The 19,406-nt window shown below is 37.8% G+C and overlaps 1 pseudogene; it reads right to left on the minus strand.

Annotated features, from left to right (window-relative positions):
- Positions 1-7,497: 7,497 nt before the first annotated feature.
- Positions 7,498-8,767, minus strand: LOC118011114 (annotated as a pseudogene).
- Positions 8,768-19,406: the final 10,639 nt, after the last annotated feature.

The raw sequence follows: 19,406 nt of genomic DNA on the forward strand, positions 1-19,406 counted from the left end.
AAGTGATTTATGAATTGAGCTGCATCCCATCTAGGAAAGGGAAGGAAGCTCTGAGGAGTTGTGCAAAATGGAAGGTTTTTATAGGAAAGGGGGTAGGGCAAGGAAGTTATTGGCAAAAGAAAAGAAAGGATTGTTTTAGGCCATATCACTTTCCATGGGGTGGGTGGGGAATGAGAGGTCTTATCATGCGGATTACCTCATCTTCCTTTGTGGAGGGCGGTGGGGATAGAGAGGGCTCCTGTGACTGATCACCTCACGGGTGCTGACCAGAAAATTCCTGACTGACTAGTTAAGACTATATTTCTGGGGGAGGTTGAAACTGCAGTTAGGTTAGGTATTAAGCCCTGGTTTGGTGACATGGTTTAGCATAAGAGATTTCATTTTGGGGCCTGTGGTTTTCTCTTTGACGCTGGTTTTAGGCGTCTTGGTGAATTTGTCCCCATGTTCACTTCATGTTAGTATCTCTTTCAGGCTCTTTTCTGCCAAGATAGATTTAAGAGACCGGGGCTGCTGTGCTGGAATGGTAGGAGGCTCAGGCAGGTGTCTAGAGTCAAGGCGGACACGGATGCCTATTGCCACGGATGCCTATTGCTGTTGTCTCAGCTTTAACTCCAAAGGTCTACATCCACTTTATAACGCTGAGGCCAGCACCCTGCACACGCTGTCATCCTTTGCAGGTGCTTCATTGGCTCTGCCAATAGAGGGTGCTAGAAGGACACTGCAAGGTTGGGGGAGGAAAGCCTGGCTCAACCTATTTGCTTCCTAGAGGCCTCCTGTCTATTTCCAGTCACCAGCAGCACTGCCCCAGCCTGGCTCTTCGCGCGGCATGGGCGGGTTGTTTTGTTACCATCAGCTGAGCCCAGTCTGGGATATTCCAGTATTTACAGAGCCAGCATCATTGTGCCTGAGGGGGGCACCAGCTCTGGCTGAGAAGAGCTCTTTCCTCAGAGGTCTGGATTTCAGCTCTATAGGCCCCTTCAAGTTCCTAAGTTTGGATACTTCCAGTCTCTTTTCTTGTTACCCCAGCCCTGGGAGTGGTGGCTGATTCCTGTAGTTGCTATCTCTGTGATAGTTTTGTGTTCTCATTTTTTCAATTCTTAAGTGCTTAGTTAGCAATTCTTTATATTAAATTAGTTAATATTAACACGAATATTACGTTTAAGTATTATATTCCCTCTGTAAAAACCAGTGATAGGGCTGAGTGATATAGAATGCACTTAGATGAAGGGCTAGGATAAAGAGACTGAGTCTAGGCTGGGGAGAGGCAGGGATCTCTGAGGTATTACAGATACCTGGGGACAGATGGACTGGGGAGTAGAGTGGGGGGAGGAGCTTATAGTTAGGGAGATATTAGGAAGATGGTTCAGGAGGATTCTTAGGTGGGGAGTTGTAGTAGGGAAGTTGATATGGTTTGGGGTGGTCTGGAGAGAGGATGAAATTTAAGGCCAGATGAACCTGCATGTGGGGATTAGGAGGGTAATGGGCCATGTTGGGGCTAGTGGTGGTAGTTAGGTTATGGTTAGCTTAAGGTTAAACCTGAGTTGATCCAGGGTAGAGTGGGTCGGAAGTTGGAGTAGATATTGTGGTAGCCCTAGATTGCCAAACCATTTGTTTTCACTCTGAGGCCAAAGCTTTTCCCATTAGTACATGTTCATAAGTTGAGGGCTATATACATGAACGGAGACATAATGTCTTTATTGTTAAAAAAAACTCTAATTGAAATTTAAGCTTTTCCTTAATTTATGAATGTGGACAACAAATCTCGGGGCGCCTCGATGGTTCAGTCAGTTAAGGGCCTGCCTTCAGCTTAGGTCATGATCCCAGGGTCCTGGGGTTAAGCCCTGAGTTGGGCTCCCTGCTCAGTGGGGAGTCTGCTTCTCCCTCTCCCTCTGCCATTCCCCCTGCTTGTGCTCTCTAGCTCTTTCTGGCAAATAAATAAATAAAATCTTAAAAAACAAAACAAAAACCAAAATTCATTAGTATTAGCTATTCCTCTGACTTTATCACCAAAATAATTAAAATAATTTTGTTATATTAAAGATGTATATATCTTGAGATATCATTTATGCTCACCACTATTTTGAAATTGCACTAGTTATCAAACCTGCTGTTTGAGCTTATTTAAGACATTAATAAATATTTATAGTTTTATTTCAGTATTTTAAAAAGTATGAGATCATAAAGGACACAGGATCCTGCTGGAAGAAATTTCTACTTGCTAAACTTAGGATAATCTGGGCATCAAAAATAATGCCAAATATAATGGATTGAAATACACTGAATCAATGAAAAGACATAATTGCATAATGATATTCAGAGATGGGGTAACCAGAAAAACTCATATGTCCCCCTTTGAGGCAGCCACAAAGCAAACTTCTTCTAACTTTGAAAACCAGTAACTAATTTGAATGAATTAAATATTAATCCTGCCTCTCCAGTAGGAGCTGTATTTCTAGTAACCAAATAGCTCTAGTTGATGCAGGGAAGTTCTATTTTACTGAGTTGTATCCTACAAATCCTAAAGAACTTATTGACTCATGCAAGGACTGTAATTTGTGTTAAATCCATTAAATGTATGATTGACATGGGACTAGACATTTGTATAGGCAAAATAGCACATATTGATTACTTTCAATATAAAAGGGGGAAATCAGCACTGTTCAATAAAGAGATCAGACACTCATCACTTTAATTCAGTTGTGAATCTGAATATTAAGTGACATGCAGATACTAAGTGACTCCTGATGTGTTGCAATATCAAGAACAGAGCTTCACCTCTGATGCATTTTTGCCAAAAATATTAATTTAAATCAATAAAAACCATTAGAACCAACCTCGTTTTTACATGATACATTGGTGAACAAGCTAAAGAATACCAGACAAAACAGAAGATGGGTCACTGTAAGAACAAGTGGCCCAATGTCTTCAAGTCAGTGTGTGACAAAATGGGGACTGTGCTAGATTGAAAGAGGTTGGAAAGATATAAAAATCACTTAGGGTGGTTTGCGCATGCCAGCTCTACAGAACATTTTGCTCTATGATGAACAGAAATGCATAATAAATTTAAAAAATACTTCAAGAAAAGCAATCCATCAAGAGTAGCACTGGAAGAAATATAAACCTGAATAGATCAACCAAGCATGAAGACCTTGGTATGGTGCTGAGAGGACTCTCCTCCCACTAAGTCTCATACTCATAAAACGTTAACACTGAGTTCTAGTTTGTGGTGCTTAAAATAGTCTTTGTTCACGCTCTTTTGCCCTAGCATAATTTTAATAACACTGTCCTTTATTCTCAAATGTGTCCTGTTTGCATTCATTATGGTTGAATTAGATGGTCATCTCAGACCTTGCTAACTTTGAGGGAACGGTTAATTCCTGTCTTACACAAGTTGTTCCAGAAAATAGAGGAAATGTAAGAGCTACCCAGATGATTTTAGGAGATATTATCTTGATTTCAAAAACAGATAACAATTAAGAACAGAAAAACAATGGGCCATATTTCCTTTGGATGTATGTGCTTGAATTCAAAATAGAATTTGTAGATAATCAGACTTGATAATGTGTTAAAAATACACTATGATTAATTAGGATAGATCTAAAAATGTGAGGATGATATAGTATCAAAAAATCTAACAATGTAATTCTCTGTTGGTAGATAAAAGAATAGGATTATAGGATTACCTTAAATGATCCAGAGCAAGTATTTTATAAATTTCAAAACCAATTATCATAGAATATCTTAAGAAATTAGAAAGAGAAAAGAACTCACTAAACATGCTAAAGACTAAATGCCAAACTCTTGGGGAGAATGTTATATTTATTCAAGGAATTTTGGATACATTCCCTTTAAAACTGGAAGGGAAAAAAAAAGGAAGGATTCCCATTACTATTGAGAATGGAGAAACTGGCCCATGCTATTAGGAAATATAAGAAACAGTGCAAGCACTGAAAAGGTGGAGATATAATTGTCATCACTTGCAGATGATACAACCACTTACCTGGAAAAAAACAACAGAATCAATCAAAGGACAAACTAAGAGGATTCAGAAGAGAGTCCAACAGCTTTGCTGGGTATCAGGTTGACTCCCGAGAATCAAAAGCTTTTCTCCCTGGATGAGCACATGGAAGCACAGTCTTCCCACTTACTCATTCTAGTAATATCCAAATCATTTGTGAATTTTTATAAGTTGCTGATGTAGTCTTCTATTTCATTTGGCTGTTACTGGATAAATGCTGCTTTGGTGTGAGTTGGTTAAGAATAAGAAAGGTCATCCAACTCCTCTCAAAGGGCCCTTTGTCAAATGGCTCCTGTTAAACAGCAGGACTAAGGCTTGCACTGGGTGTTATACACAACTAATGAATCGTTGAACACTACATCAAAAACTAATGATGTACTATATGCTGGCGAACTGAATTAAAAAAAAAAAAAGAACAAGGCTCGCATTCCACTCTGTATGGCTGCAAAGCCCATGCCCTTTCTACTGACCCATACTTCTTCTTCTGATGTTGGGACTTGTATGGGCTATGCCTAAAATCGAAATTCATTAATCTGGTGTTCAAAGTCCTCCACAACCCATCCTTCTAAACTACTTACCGATTTGTGTTTACTAGCACCTGGGCTAGATCTGGTCTTAAATCTTCTGCTAGGGACACAGATACCCAGGGCCCAAACTAGTAAATTGGTCAAATGCAAAGTCAAATACACAGCATCGCCTCTTTATTGTAGTTTCTGCAATTCTCCTTTAATGGGGAAAGTGAGCTTGCTTAAGCAAAAGTGAGGTACGGGAAAGGGAAGGAATAATGCTTCTCTTTGGCCTCACCCAAGGATGGATTATGAATACCTCAGTGCCAGGGGTTCTATACTTCTAAGTCCTGATCAATTTCCAAGGTAATCCTGAACTGTAATTCCTCAGCTGCTGGCCTGCTGGCCAACCCCAGGAGTGACTCAGAAATGCTGACTGTGCTTCTCTCCTTGGGTGTCCCAATCTCACTGCCTTCTTTACCCAGTCTCAACCAGAGGTCTGCTCTCTGCTTTTAGAGTCCTCCTCCTTCTTTAGCTCCTCTCTACTAGCAGGGAGAAAAGAGAGAGAGGTTTGGTGGCTTCCACAGAGCAAAGCCTACATCTATTCTGGTCCTTTTTAATGACAATTTTTAGAAATTATTTTTACTTTTAAGATTAAGCATCCTCACAAACAACCCAGAACCAGTCCTTGCTGATTCTTTGGACACATACATAAAATGGTTAAAAGTGATTCCTTAATTTTTTTGGGGTGCCTGGGTAGCTCAGTCAGTTAAGTGTCTGCCTTTGGCTCAGCTCATGATCCCAGGGTCCTAAGATCAAGTCCCACATTGGGCTCCCTGCTCCGAGGGGGAGGCCTGTTTCTCTCTCCCTCTGCCTACCACTCCCTCTCCTTGTGCTCTCTCTCTCTCTCTGTCAAATAAATAAATAAAATCTTTTTTTAAAAAGTGATTCCACAATTTTCAATGATAAGATAAGAAAAAAGAATATGTTCTCAGCTGTAGCCAAATTCTTCTGTGTTCTTTTTCCAAAAAATCTTATTTTGCTACCAAGGCCCTCATCAAACCATAAGGAAAGACAATTTTTCAAAAAGGAAACAAAACTCCCAAATAGAGATCTAAGTATCAGGCCAAAATCATACCCCAAAACACTGCTGTCATAAAAAGGGTAGAAAGTCAAATCCTCGTAGTTCATTAAAGAACATCTTTAGAAAGAATTCAGAAAGTTGGGATTGTAACTATAGTGATGTGGACAGGCTAACAAAGCAGATAATTAAAGAAAGTTTAGCTTGAGAACATATCAGGCTTTGTCTTATTCTAGAAGAGGGAATAAAACTATGAGCTCCTGGAGATAATATTAAAACAGTCCTTACCAACAGAAGGTAGTGTGAGGTTTATAAAGGGACAGAATATAGAACAAAAGACAGCAAAGACAAGTCATTTTGAATCTAGGCTTTACTGCCCAGGAAAGTTGAATGGGGTTGAAATTCTTCTGAGGCAGTATCATTAAATTCTAGACTTGACTCAAAACCAATGGACTATACACCACTAAGAAATATGAAGTGACCCACAGTCTTTGTTGGTATTAAAATATTTTAAAAATTATCTATAAATTTCTGTTCTGAAAAGCAGTAGATCAAAATGACATCCAATCAGTTATAGAGTAAAGGGTTCCCTCCAAAGAGAACTAACTTAGCAGAAATTCAGGTTGAAAGGAATGTAACATGGAGTAAATGAGATGAGGTTCTCAGTAGTTTTTTTTAAAATTTTTTATTATTATGTTAATCACCATACATTACATCATTAGTTTTTGATGTAGTGTTCCATGACTCATTGTTTGTGCATAACACCCACTGCTCCATGCAGAACGTGCCCTCTTTAATAACCATCACCAGGCTAACCCATCCTCCCACCCCCCTCCCCTCTAGACCCTCAGTTTGTTTTTCAGAGTCCATCGTCTCTCATGGTTCGTCTCCCCCTCCGATTTCCCCCCCTTCGTTCTTCCTCTCCTGCTATCTTCTTCTTTTTTTTTTTTTCTTAACATATATTGCATTATTTGTTTCAGAGGTACAGATCTGTGATTCTGTTGAATCTTGCACAATTCACAGCGCTCACCATAGCACATACCCTCCCCAATGTCTATCACCCAGCCATCCCATCCCTCCCACCCCACCCCCCACTCCAGCAACCCTCAGTTTGTTTCCTGAGATTAAGAATTCCTCATATCAGTGAGGTCATATGATACATGTCTTTCTCTCAGTACAGTTTTAATAAGGCTTCTGCCCATCCCAATTTTAAGAGGTAGTACCAAGTGGGCTCACATAAAATATCTTAGAGGGATGCTTCTTAGAGGCGAAAGGGTCTATAAATATAACTCTTGACCCTTCTCTTTACCTAAAGCTTGAGAAAGAAAATAAATATTTAACTTTTATTTATTTTTATATATTTATTTTTATTTGAATATAGTTGACACACAATGTTACATAGGCTTCTGATGTAAAATATAGTGATTTGACAAGTTTATACATTATGCTATGCTCACCCCAAGTGTACCTACCGTCTGTCTCCATACATTGCTATTACAGTATCATTGACTGTATTCCTTACGCTGTGCCTTTTGTTTCCATGAATTATTCATTCCATAACTGGAAGCCTGTATCTCCCACTCTCCTTCAACCAATAAATATTTAATTTTTAGCTATTCAGAGCTTTGGACACATTGCAATATTTATGTTTAATATCTAGTCTTTATTTTCTGAAACTTTGGCTTATAATTTTCCCAGTTATGTTCATTGAAAAATGTATGAATGTTCCTAAATAAGTAGTACCGTATGAAAATATAAACCTTGCTCTTCCATATCTTTTACATAGGAAGAGTGAATGAACAGTACCCTAAAAATTCTACAAAGTTACTCTGTGTATTTAACGAAATTAAGGCAAACCATTCCACTCCCATATCTTGAGCAGGAGGAGGTAACTAGTCTTCAATCTCATCTTCTCAAATATCTCCATTAACATCCACAGCCTGGAACAACCAGTGAAAACACGGGGAAGAAGGATCAGTAAAGTGTTTATAAGGGTTTGCTCCAGAGAGAGAACCCAATCCAGCAGAAATATTGCATATAATCAGGACATGCCCTCTTGTTACATCTATCTAATTTCTCCATGGGATTCCCACAACATGAGCAGCTTTTTGAGTTCTTTTCTAGTCACTTCTTACTTTCCATCTCTTCCAGTGCTTTCCAAAAGTCTCTTTTTTAATTTTATTTTTAAAGATTTTTATTTATTTATATGAGATAGAGAGAGAGAGAGCATGAGAGGGGGAAGGGTCAGAGGGAGAAGCAGACTCCCTGCCGAGCAGGAAGCCCATGCAGGACTCGATCCCGGGACTCCAGGATCATGACCCGAGCCGAAGGCAGTTGCTTAACCAACTGAGCCACCCAGGCGCCCCCCAAAAGTCTTTTATTGACCTCATTTGCTTGCAAGTACTCATTTCATAAAACTATTAATTTGTTCTGCATTTTACAAGGAGAGACCCTAAGGTAGGTCAGTCTGCACAAGGTATAGAAGGAAAAGTTGCAGCCAGAGCAGGTGTCCATCGTACAGCTGGGTTCCCGCATATCAGGCAGCTGGCCGCGTGAGCAGGGGCAGTACATCACATCGGCCATCAGGTCCAAGTTGGCTGGAGGGGAAGGCAGTCATCCTGGGTAAATAACTCTGCTTCCACTAGTTCTTTGACCTGACCAAGAATGGCCACCAAAGCGCACTTGGGTTCTGGGCAGTTGAGGCATGGAACTTGACCATCTCTGATCTGGATCTGAAAGCTGTCCTTCAGACAGGCTTTGCAGTATGTACTCCAAAAAGTACATGCATTCACTCATTCACTATCTACCTTCTCACAGAAACAGTTATTACACAGGAGCAATTTACTTATTAAAAGCATATTATCTGCTGAGCTTGATCAGAGTCCAAGATTTCCTGGACCAGACTCAACTATAATTCCACATCCTGCATGGGTCTCATCCACAACTTCTTGTCTACATCAGGTCTATCAGGTCCTGCAAAATCTAGCTCTGTGGTAGAGGCTTGAGCCATCCTTCTCTGCACCTTCTTCTGAGAACCCCATCTTGAGGTCAAAAGAGACAATAGTCAGCTAGGATCTCTTCCTTAAGAAATTGCATCCAGGCAAACAGGACCACACTGCCATGGTGGTCTTCCTGTAGGTTGTCTAAGATAGCTAAGATAGCACTCAAAAATACCTTGAAATTTTGTGAAAAGTTCTCCACCTTGGACAGACTCTTGTTTTTTCAAATGCATCTCCATCATAAATACTCACCAGGGCCTGCAATTCATCCTCCTGAGCTTCTGGGTTTTCTGACTACATTTACATCTGAGAAGCTGAATCTAACACGACAGTCGCATTTTGGTTCATTTTTGAAAGTTGTTCTTTTAAAAGGAGAACAACTCCTGAAAAATAGTAGGTGCTCATTAATTGTTAGCAATCATCATCATTATCCTTGTTATCCTCACAACAATCCTGGAAGGTAGGAATTAACGCCCATCTACATGTCTTTGTAGAAAATTAGAAAGAATCTACAAGTAAACTATTAGAATTAATAAGAAAGTTTATTAACTTTTCTGGATACAAGGTTAACAACAATTAGAAAATGAAGTTAGATTATCCAGTAGAAACAGAGGGTAGAATGGTGGTTGCCAGGGACTGTGGGTGGGTGGGGTGAAATGGAGAGACAGTGGCAAAGGGTACAAACTCCCAGTTATAAGATGGATAAGTTATGGAGATCTAATGTACAGCATGGTGATTAAAGTTAACAATACAGTATTGTATAATTAAAAGTAACCAAGGGAGTAGATCTTAAATGTCACCACAAAAAGGAAATGGTAATTATGTGACATGATGGAGGCATTAGCTAACGCTACAGTGGTAATCATTTTGCAATATATAAGTGTATCAAATCAACGCATTATACACCTCAAACTTACACAGTGTTACATGTTAATTTTATCTCAATAAAGCTGAAGGGAAAAGACATTAGGACTACTTAAGGTATTTTCTCCCTTTTTGAGAAAAATTATTTAAATAAATGCACCGACACAAAAAATTCTGCAAAAAAAAAAAGAAGAGAGAGAGAGAATAAAGGTAAAAGAAAAGACACATTTATAGTGGAATAAAAAACATCAAGTAACTAGGAACAAATCCAGAGAAATTCAAGATTTCTACACGGGAAACTAAGAAATTGAGATATATTCAAGAAGAGTGAAACAGATGGAGAACTTTACCTCCTACATGATGTCTATATTCTCCAAATTGATCTGTAGATTCAGTGTGATCACAATCAAAATCCCCTGTATTTTCTCTTTGTGAAAATTCTGATTCAAAGATTTATAGACATAAGTGGGCAAAGAATAATCAAGATAATCTTGAAGAACAAAGTTGTAGGATTTAAATTTCAATATTTTAAGATTTATTATAAAGCTATAGTAATTCGGAAAGTGTGATGTTGAGGTAAAAATAAACAAAGGAAACGAAACAGAGTACAGAAATAGATCTAGTCATCCATAGCTAGTTGATTTCTGAGAAAGTGGCACAACAGAGTAAAGAAGAAAGGACAGTGTTTTCAATAAATGGTGCTTTGGATATCCACATAGAAAAAAATGAAACTTAGCCTCTCACACCATCCACTAAAATCAATTCCATATGGATTATAGATGTTAATAAGAATGTAAAACCCTCAGGCACCTGGGTGGCTCAGATGGTTAAGCATCTGCCTTCGGCTCAGGTCATGATCTCAGAGTCCTGGGATCGAGTCCCGCATCGGGCTCCCTGCTCCTTGGAAGCCTGCTTCTCCCTCTGCCTCTCTCTCTCTGTCTCTCATGAATGAATAAATAAAATCTTTAAAAAAAAGAAAAGAATGTAAACCTTCTTACTAAGTTTCTAGAAGGAACATAGGAGAATATGCTTATGACCTTAGCATAAGTGAAGATTTTTAAACAGGACATAGAATATACTAACTGTAAAGGAAAAGAGACAAATTTGACCTCATTAAAATTAGGAACACTTATTGAACAAAAAATGTCAGTAAGACAGAGAAAAGAAAAGCCATAAAGTTGTGGAAGCTATTTTTATTTTTATTTATTTTAAAGATTTTATTTATTTATTTTGAGAGAGAGAGAGCATGTGTGCACGAGCAGGGGGTTAGGGAGAGGCAGAGGGAGAGGGAGATCCAGACTCCCTGCTGAGCAGGGTGACATGGGGCTCAATCCTAGGACCCTGAGATCATGACCTGAGCTAAAGGCAGACGCTTAACCGCCTGAGCCACCAGGCACCCCATTTTTTTAGAACATATAAACAACAAAGATATTGTATCTAGACTATGTAAGAATTTCTTATAAATCATTAAGAAAAATTCAGACCACAATGCAAGAGAAAAGAAAGGCAAAGTCTTGAGCAGACATTTCACAAAACAAAAATAGCCAGATGACCAATAATCATAAGATAAGGCTCTCAACCACAATGGTTATTAAAAATGCAAATTAAAACCACAATGAGCTACCATTACACATGAACACCAGAATGGCTAAAATTAATAAAGACTGACAATAGCAAAGATTGGTGGGATGTGTTAAAATGGTACAACCCCTTTGGGAAACTATTTGACTGTAGCTACAAAAGGTTATCACATGCATATCTATGACCTATCAATTTCTCCAACAGAAATGCCTATATATGTGCATTAAAAAACATGAACAAGAATAGTAGTATTCATAGTAGTAATATTCATAAATGACTCTGAACTGGAAAAAAATCCAATGCTTATCACCACGTGAATCTTACAAACATAATGATGAGCCAGACACAAAAGCATACTTATGTACGTTCCATTTATGTCAAGTTTAAAAACAGGCAAAACCAATTAGGATATCTATGATAGAATTAAATTTGGGAGTGTAGTTAACTTTGGTGAGGGTGTGTGGATAGTGACAGGGTAGGAACAAAATCAGGGCTTCTGAGTTGGAAATAATATCATATTTCTTAACCTAAATGGGGGTTTCACCGTGTGTTCACCTTGGGATAATTCCTGTATTGTACACTTCTGATTTGTTTACTTTACTGAATGTAGTAAAGATTATTCCACAAGATAGTTCATTGAAAAAGTTGTGAGCAAATTTGAATGAATGATAGGTATGTTGTAGTGCTTTTTTTTAAAAGATTTTTAAAAAAAAGATTTTATTTATTTATTTGAGAGAGTGAGAGAGAGCATGAGCAGGGTAGGAGGGAGCAGAGAGAGAGGGAGAAACAGACTCCCTGCTGAGCAGGGAGCCAACGCGGGGCTCCATGCCAGGACCCTGAGATCATGACCTGAACTGAAGGCAGATGCTTAACCGAATGAACCACACAGGTGCTCCTAAGATTTTATTTTTAAGAAATCTCTACACCCAACGTGGGGCTCAAACTTACAACCCAGAGATCAAGAGTCACATGCTCTATGGACTGAGCCAGCCAGGAACCCCATGAATGATAAGTACATAAAACAGTAATATTAATATCACATGTTTTTAAACCGTAAAAACATGACAGAAACAAGGTATAATTTGGAAGGAGAATATATGGGTTAACTTGTCATAAAGCTCTTACATTGTCCAAGAAGTGGTAAACTTCCTAATTTATATTATATTTTAATAGCTCAATGATGTATATTTTAAATTTCAATGACACAACTAAGAAAATAATGAATTTTTATGGACAATCTAATAGAGGGGTAAATGGAATAATGAAAATACCTAAACCTGAACTACCGTTTACTTTTAGCAAACAGGGGATAACCAATTTGCATTGGTACTTACACTGAGCTCACTCTCACATCCTGTTTTTTATAATTCCTGATCAGGTTTGCTTTGATGTTCTAATCTTTATAATTCTTCATATTACCTCTTATGTTTGCTCCTGACAATGTACATAGCACATAAGATTAGTCACATTTTTCAACATGCCCCAGTAAGGTTCTATTCAGTTTCCCTACAATCATTTTCCCTTTAGATACTATTTTGTAGTAGCAGATTCTCCATGAAATTTGCACTGTAGTGTTGATTTCTCTTTGAGCTCTTAATTAATATTCTATATATCCAACAAGCCCAAAGAAGTACACATAATAAAGCCATGATTAATATTATGATAGGATGATTTTTAAAAAGTAAAATATTGGTTTTAGGTAAAATAGCCTTTGAAAATATCATTTTAGAGGTGTATAGTTAAAGCAGATTCTTGATTAGCTATGCATAAGAATTCTCCCTTATCAAATTGTTTATTAGTTTTAGTAGCTTGTTTTTCCAACTGCTCTGCAATTTGAGAGTTATTCATCAGCTCTCCTCTTAGCTTAACCCAATTGATACCTAATGTATCATCAACGTGTGAGGCTTGGTAGTCTAAAGCTTTCCATAGAAATTTTTCTTGCATGGTCCAATATATTTCTTCTGAATATCCATCAATTTTGCAAATTATATTACTCTGTCTATAGAAATACTCTCATCTTTCCAACTAATGTTTCCAATATGACACAATATATTACTGATTATTAAAGTTTGATTATGAGGTGCTCATTAGAGAATACATGTAAAACTATTAAATTGAAAGGAAGTGGGCTCAGTTTCTTTCAAATCTTGGGGACTAATATATTGAGTCTGCCCCCATTTCTAACAACTGTCAATATCAATAGTAACATTTAAATTATAGTTCCTGTCTTCTGTGTGCCTGTGTCCTTGAATGACAGGCACCCTTGAACACATTTTTTCCATGTCGGTATGGGAGAAAACTTACATCTTTTAGTCACACTAGTTACAATGGTTCAGTTTTCAGTAGTTTCAATTTGCAAATACCAACTTTCAGCTTTCATATATATGGTATGATCCACATTTTTACACCATCCTTTAATCTTTCCATAGACAGTTCCATGCCCAGTACCAGTTGTTCCCATAAGCAGGTACAATCCTGTAGTTCAGTGCAAGTAAGTATATCCTGTAATTGTTGAATAGCTAGTTGTTCGATTATACAGCTGAGGGCTGTGACAATTCTTTAGCAATATTTTGTTGCAACAGAATTTCATTTGAAGCTGTCCAATTCCCAATTCCTCCTTAATTTCATTCTAATTTTGCTCCTACTGTTAATCTTGTATTAGACTATGATTTCATCCTGGTTGCCTTTGAATTGCATGTTTCCACAATTGCCCCAAGGTGTTAAGTTGTTGATGAATATTTCTATACTACAAGAGTTTGTGATTCCAGTCCTGGTTGTGATTCTTCCTAACCTAGTACTTAATGTCTCTTTTAGTTTGATCATGGTCCTTTCGGCCCCTCTCTAAATATTCTCTAGAATGTTAAAGTCCACTGTGTACAAGTAAAATTGATTCATATTAGCAGCAGTAATACTAAGAAAAGCATTTCACTTAATTCTCCTAGGGGCCTTAAATATGGAGACTGAAGATTGCTAGGTAATAAACAGGATAAACTAATTTTTATGGGATGATATATTTTTGGAACTTTTGGAGAAACTAATCACACCATTTGGGTTCAGATATTTTTTTCCTAATCTTTATATCTATCTTTAGTTTTGTTAAACCAGGCCTCGATGGCTATAAAAGAAAATGAATAATTGGGGGGCGCCTGGGTGGCTCAGTCGTTAAGCGTCTGCCTTCGGCTCAGGTCATGATCCCAGGGTCCTGGGATCGAGCCCCGCATCGAGCCCCGCATCGGGCTCTCTGCTCGGCGGGAAGCTGGCTTCTCCCTTTCCCCCTCCCTCTGCTTGTGTTCCCTCTCTCGCTGTGTTTCTCTCTGTCAAATAAATAAAATCTTTAAAAAAAAAAATGAATAATTGGAGTCCTGTGAAATATAATGTGAGTGTAATTATATTCAGGCTGATTAATTAACAATTCTACCCAACTGGTATATTCAGTACCACAATAGGAGGTGATATTTGAGATTATATTATTTAACATTTGGGTGATATTGATTTCAGTCTGTGGGAAGATTTGAAATTTCCCACTTCATTTAAATTCAAACCACCCAATCAGTACGTTGAAGTGTTACAGACAAATAAAGGGATTTCTTGAGCCTTAACTCCATATTCAGGGCAATTTTTAGTTGGTACAAAATTCCATGAGGTTGAGATACTTATTTTTAAGAGAAGGAGACATAAAACTATGAGCTCCACGTTTAGTACAAAATAAAATTATTAGAAGTATACTGGTCAGGATAACTAAAAAGAAAGTAACAGCAGTCTACCTCTCTTGCCATCAGTCCATTAGAGACTCTTTTTTCTTCATCTTGCATATTATTTTCAGTTACTGTCTGGAGAATGTAACTTTAAGGTCCTTAATGGGAATTACAACCCATTCAGTCATAGATGCTGGTCTCACATGAAAAGCTGTATTGCCTTTTCACTTTGATAGTGGTATGAGTTATCAACAACATCTGGGAAGGTCCTCTCCCATAGGATAACAATCCAGCCAATTGTTAGAATACTTAGGGAGAATGGGTTAGCCTGGTAATGGCTATTAAAGAGGGCACATACTGAATGGAGCACGGGGTGTTATAAGCAAACAATGAATCATGGAACACTACATCAAAAACTAATGATGTAATGTATGGTGATTAACATAACATAACAATAACAACAACAACAACAACAACAACAACAACAACAACAACAACAATAATAATAATAATAAAAGAATACTTAGATGTAGACTTTGTCTCCTGGTCTGTATTGATGACACACCTTCTCAGAGGGAGGCTTACATCATCTGGCCACACGATGGCATAATAAGCCTAGGGAAACAAGCAAATTCTTTCTGTCTGATGTGCTTTCATTGTATCAGGTCAGGGGTTAGTCTTAACCCCTAAATTCATTGAACTTCCAAACATTAACTCAAAGGGAGAAATACCATACTTGTTAATAGGAGTTAAGTTTAATTTTCATAGAACCAAGGCAAGGCTGTTGATCACCATAAACCAGTGGTCTGATATGTTAGCCAAAGAATTCTTTAGGATAAGTTTCATTCATTCTACTTCTCTGAAAAACTAGGGATGATAAGGAGTGTGATAAGTTATTGGTATTTGTAAAGTCTTATAGAGCTCCTGATTTATCATAGAAATAGAGTGACTTCATCTTTTGGATTATAGAAGTTCAGGAATTCCAAAGATTGGGATGATATAATTCAGTAAGACTGCTCATCATTTGAGCATCTATTTTAGCCAAAGGCAATACTTCTGGCCATCTAGAAACCATACATACTATTACTAAACAGAATTTCTTACCTTCTGATGGCAGAAGCTCTACAATATTCATTCACCCTCAGGTCCTAGGTAATGTGGGTCCCAGGGGGCTTCCTTGATGTAACTTAGCTGTTCCCTGTAAAGAAATGTTCTGACGAACAGCACATTTTGCATTATTTATTGATTTAGTCCTTATACAGGAGTGGTATAATTCCAAGACTTCCAGTGAATTCATTTTGTTTGAATGATATTGCTGGTTAGGTGGCATGAAAAGCTATGTATGCACACAATTGGGGTACAGGAATAACACCATGGGGTAATCCCCATATTCCTATGGTGCTTTTCTTATCTCTCCTTGATTTCCAATTATCCAATTTGGGGGAGTTGCGTATTTCTGAAACTGTGAATAGGAGTCCCTTGATAGAATTAATAGGGCTTCAATTTCCCCAGTCCACACCTTAGGAGACATTTTTGTGCAAATTCATTTCCTTCAGATAGCTCCTCTCACCCGGTATGAGTTCTACAAAGAATTCCATAAATCTGTTTGGGAAATTGCAATGACTCTAATAAATTTGCAATTCGTTTCCATGTGATATTTTAGTGCTCATTGATGTTAGAAAGCTCTATTCTTCCAGATTGTATGTAGGCCTCACACATGAATTTACTGTCAGTAGAGATATTCTCTTTAAGACTGGTGGCTAATTTAAAACTCATGTAACAGCTAGAGTGCCGCTGATTTTATGTTTGTAACAACATAGCCTCCAAAATCTCATGAAGACTGACTACTGCATAATGTGCCTTTATATTTCCCCATGTGTTTCTCATACAGGATCCATTAGTGAATTATTTTAAGTCAGCATTGTGAATAGGCATGTTAGCTATAGCAGCCTGAGGATGAGTATCTTCTCTTAACTGTGAGGCAGTCGTGTTCACTACTCATTTTGGATCTGGCAGTTGAACAGCTGGGTTCAAAAAGTTCCACCTGACTAGAATAACATTAGTATTAGACAAACTGTGTACCCATTAAACATTAACTCTCCGTTCTCCCCTTATTTCCTCCTCCCCAGCCACTGGCAGCCATCATTCTACTTCCTGTCTCTATGAGTTTGACTCCTTTGGTATATAAGTGGGAGCATACAATATTTGTCCTCTTGTGACTGGCTTGATTCTCTTACCATAATATCTTCAAGATTCAACCATGTTGTAGCATGTGTCAGAATGTCTATCCTTTTTTAAGGCTGAATAACATTCCATTGTATGTATACATAACATTTTGTTTATCCCATCTTTTGGCTGTTGTAAATAATACTGCTATGAACATGAGTATAACAATATCTGTTTGGATCCATGCTTTCATTTTTTAGAAGTATATACCCAGAAGTGGAATTGCTGGATCATATGTTAATGCTATGCTTAATTTTTTGAGGAGTCGCCATATTGTTTTCCATAGGGCTGCACCATTTTACATTCCCATCAGCAGTGTACAAAGTTCCAATTTCATCATTGTCAACACTTGTTTTCATTTTTTTAAAAAATAAAACCATCCTATTGGGTTTTGATTTGTATTTCCTTAATGATTTGTGATTTTGAGCAACTTTCCATGTGCTCTTGGCCATTTGTATATCTTCTTTGGAAAAATGTCTATTCAAGTTCTTTGTCCATTTTTAATCAGGGATCTGTTAAATTGGAGGAGTTCTGTATATAATCTGGATATTACCACTTTATGCCTTGTTAATATCCTTATTAGATATATGATTTGCAAATATTTTCCCCCATTTCATGGTTTGCCTTTTAAATCTTCTATTAGTGTTATTTGATGCACAAGTTTTACATTTTGATCACATCCAACATACCTATTTTTCTATTGTTATCTGTGCTGTTGCTGTCATAAAAATCATCACCCCATCTAATGTCATAAGGCTTTCTCCCTATGTTTTCTTCTAAGAATTTTGTAGTTTTAGCTTTTATACTTAAGTATTTCATCAATTTTGAGCTAATTTTTGTATATGGAATAGGGTGGGGCTCCAATTTTTTTTTGCATGTGAATATCTAGTTTTCCCAACACTATTTATTGAAAAGACGATTCTTTCCCCATTGAATGGTCTTGACACCCTTGTCAAAAATTACCTGAGCATATATATGAGGGCTATATTTTCTGGACTCTCCAGTCTATTCAATTGGTCTGTATGTCTGTCTTTATCTTTTTAGTTACCATACAATACATCATTAGTTTTTGATGTAGTGTTCTATGATTCTTTGTTTGCCTATAACACCCAGTGCTCCATGCAATATGTACCCTCCTTAATACCCATCACCGGTCTAAACCATCCTCCCACCCCCCTCCCCTCTAAAACCCTCAGTTTGTTTCTCAGAGTCCATAGTCTCTAATGGTTCATCTCCCCCTCCGACTATTGGGTATTTACCCCAAAGACACAGATGTAGTGAAAAGAAGGGCCACATGCACCCCAATGTTCATAGCAGCAATGTCCACAACAGCCAAACTGTGGAAAGAGCCAAGATGCCCTTCAACAGAGAAATGGATAAAGAAGATGTGGTCCATATATACAATGGAATATTACTCAGCCATCAGAAAGGATGAATATCCAACTTTCACATTAACATGGATGGGACTGGATGAGATTATGCTAAGTGAAATAAGTCAAGCAGAGAAAGTCAATTATCTTTTTCTTTTTTAAAGATTTTATTTATTTATTTGAGAGAGACAGAGATAGTGAGCCTGGAGGAGAGGGAGAAGCAGGCTCCCTGACCTGAGCCAAAGGCAGACACTTAAGTAACTGAGCCACCCAGGTGACCCTATATGTCTGTCTTTATGTTAGTAACACACTGTTTTGTAGCACTGTAGCTTTGTAGCAAGTTCTAAAATCACAAAGTATGAGGCTTCCCACTTTGTTCTTTTTTGAGATTATTTTGGTGGTTCAGGGTTTCTTAAGATTCCATATGAAATTTAGAATGGATTTTTCTATTTTTGAAAAAAAATTGCTGGGATTTTGATAGAGATTGCATTGAATCTGTAGATTGCTTGGGTAGTATTGACATCTTAAAAATATTAAGTCCATGGACATGGGTGTCTTTCCATTTATTTGCGTCTTTAGTTCTTTAGACATGGTTTCTTTCCCTGTTTGGACTTTCTTAAAGTCTTTGTCTAGAAGATCCAATGTATGGGCTTCCTCTAGAACACTTCCTATTGATTGTTTTTATCCCTGTGTATGAGTCATACTTCCTTGTTTCTTTGCATGTGTGAATGTGTCCGAGTTTTTCAAAGCCCGTATGGACATCACCTTTTTTTTAATTTTAATTTTTAAAGAAGATTTTATTTATTTATTTGACAGAGAGAGAGAGACAGCAACAGAGAGCACAAGCAGGGGGAGTGGCAGAAGGAGAAGCAGGCTCCCCGCTGAGCAGGGAGCCAGATGTGGGACCCAATCCCAGGACCCTGGGATCATGACCTGAGCCAAAGGCAGACACTTAACCCACTGAGCCACCCAGGTGCACCCCCTGCTCATTTTCTAATTGGATTGTTTGTTCTCAGTCCCGCTCTCTCTTTTTATCCTCTCATACGGGACTTAGATGATTTGAATA

The sequence above is a fragment of the Mirounga leonina genome, unplaced genomic scaffold (assembly GCF_011800145.1).
Source record: "Mirounga leonina isolate KUSES-001 unplaced genomic scaffold, KU_Mleo_1.0 Mir_150, whole genome shotgun sequence".
In the NCBI taxonomy this organism is placed as follows: Eukaryota; Metazoa; Chordata; class Mammalia; order Carnivora; family Phocidae; genus Mirounga; species Mirounga leonina.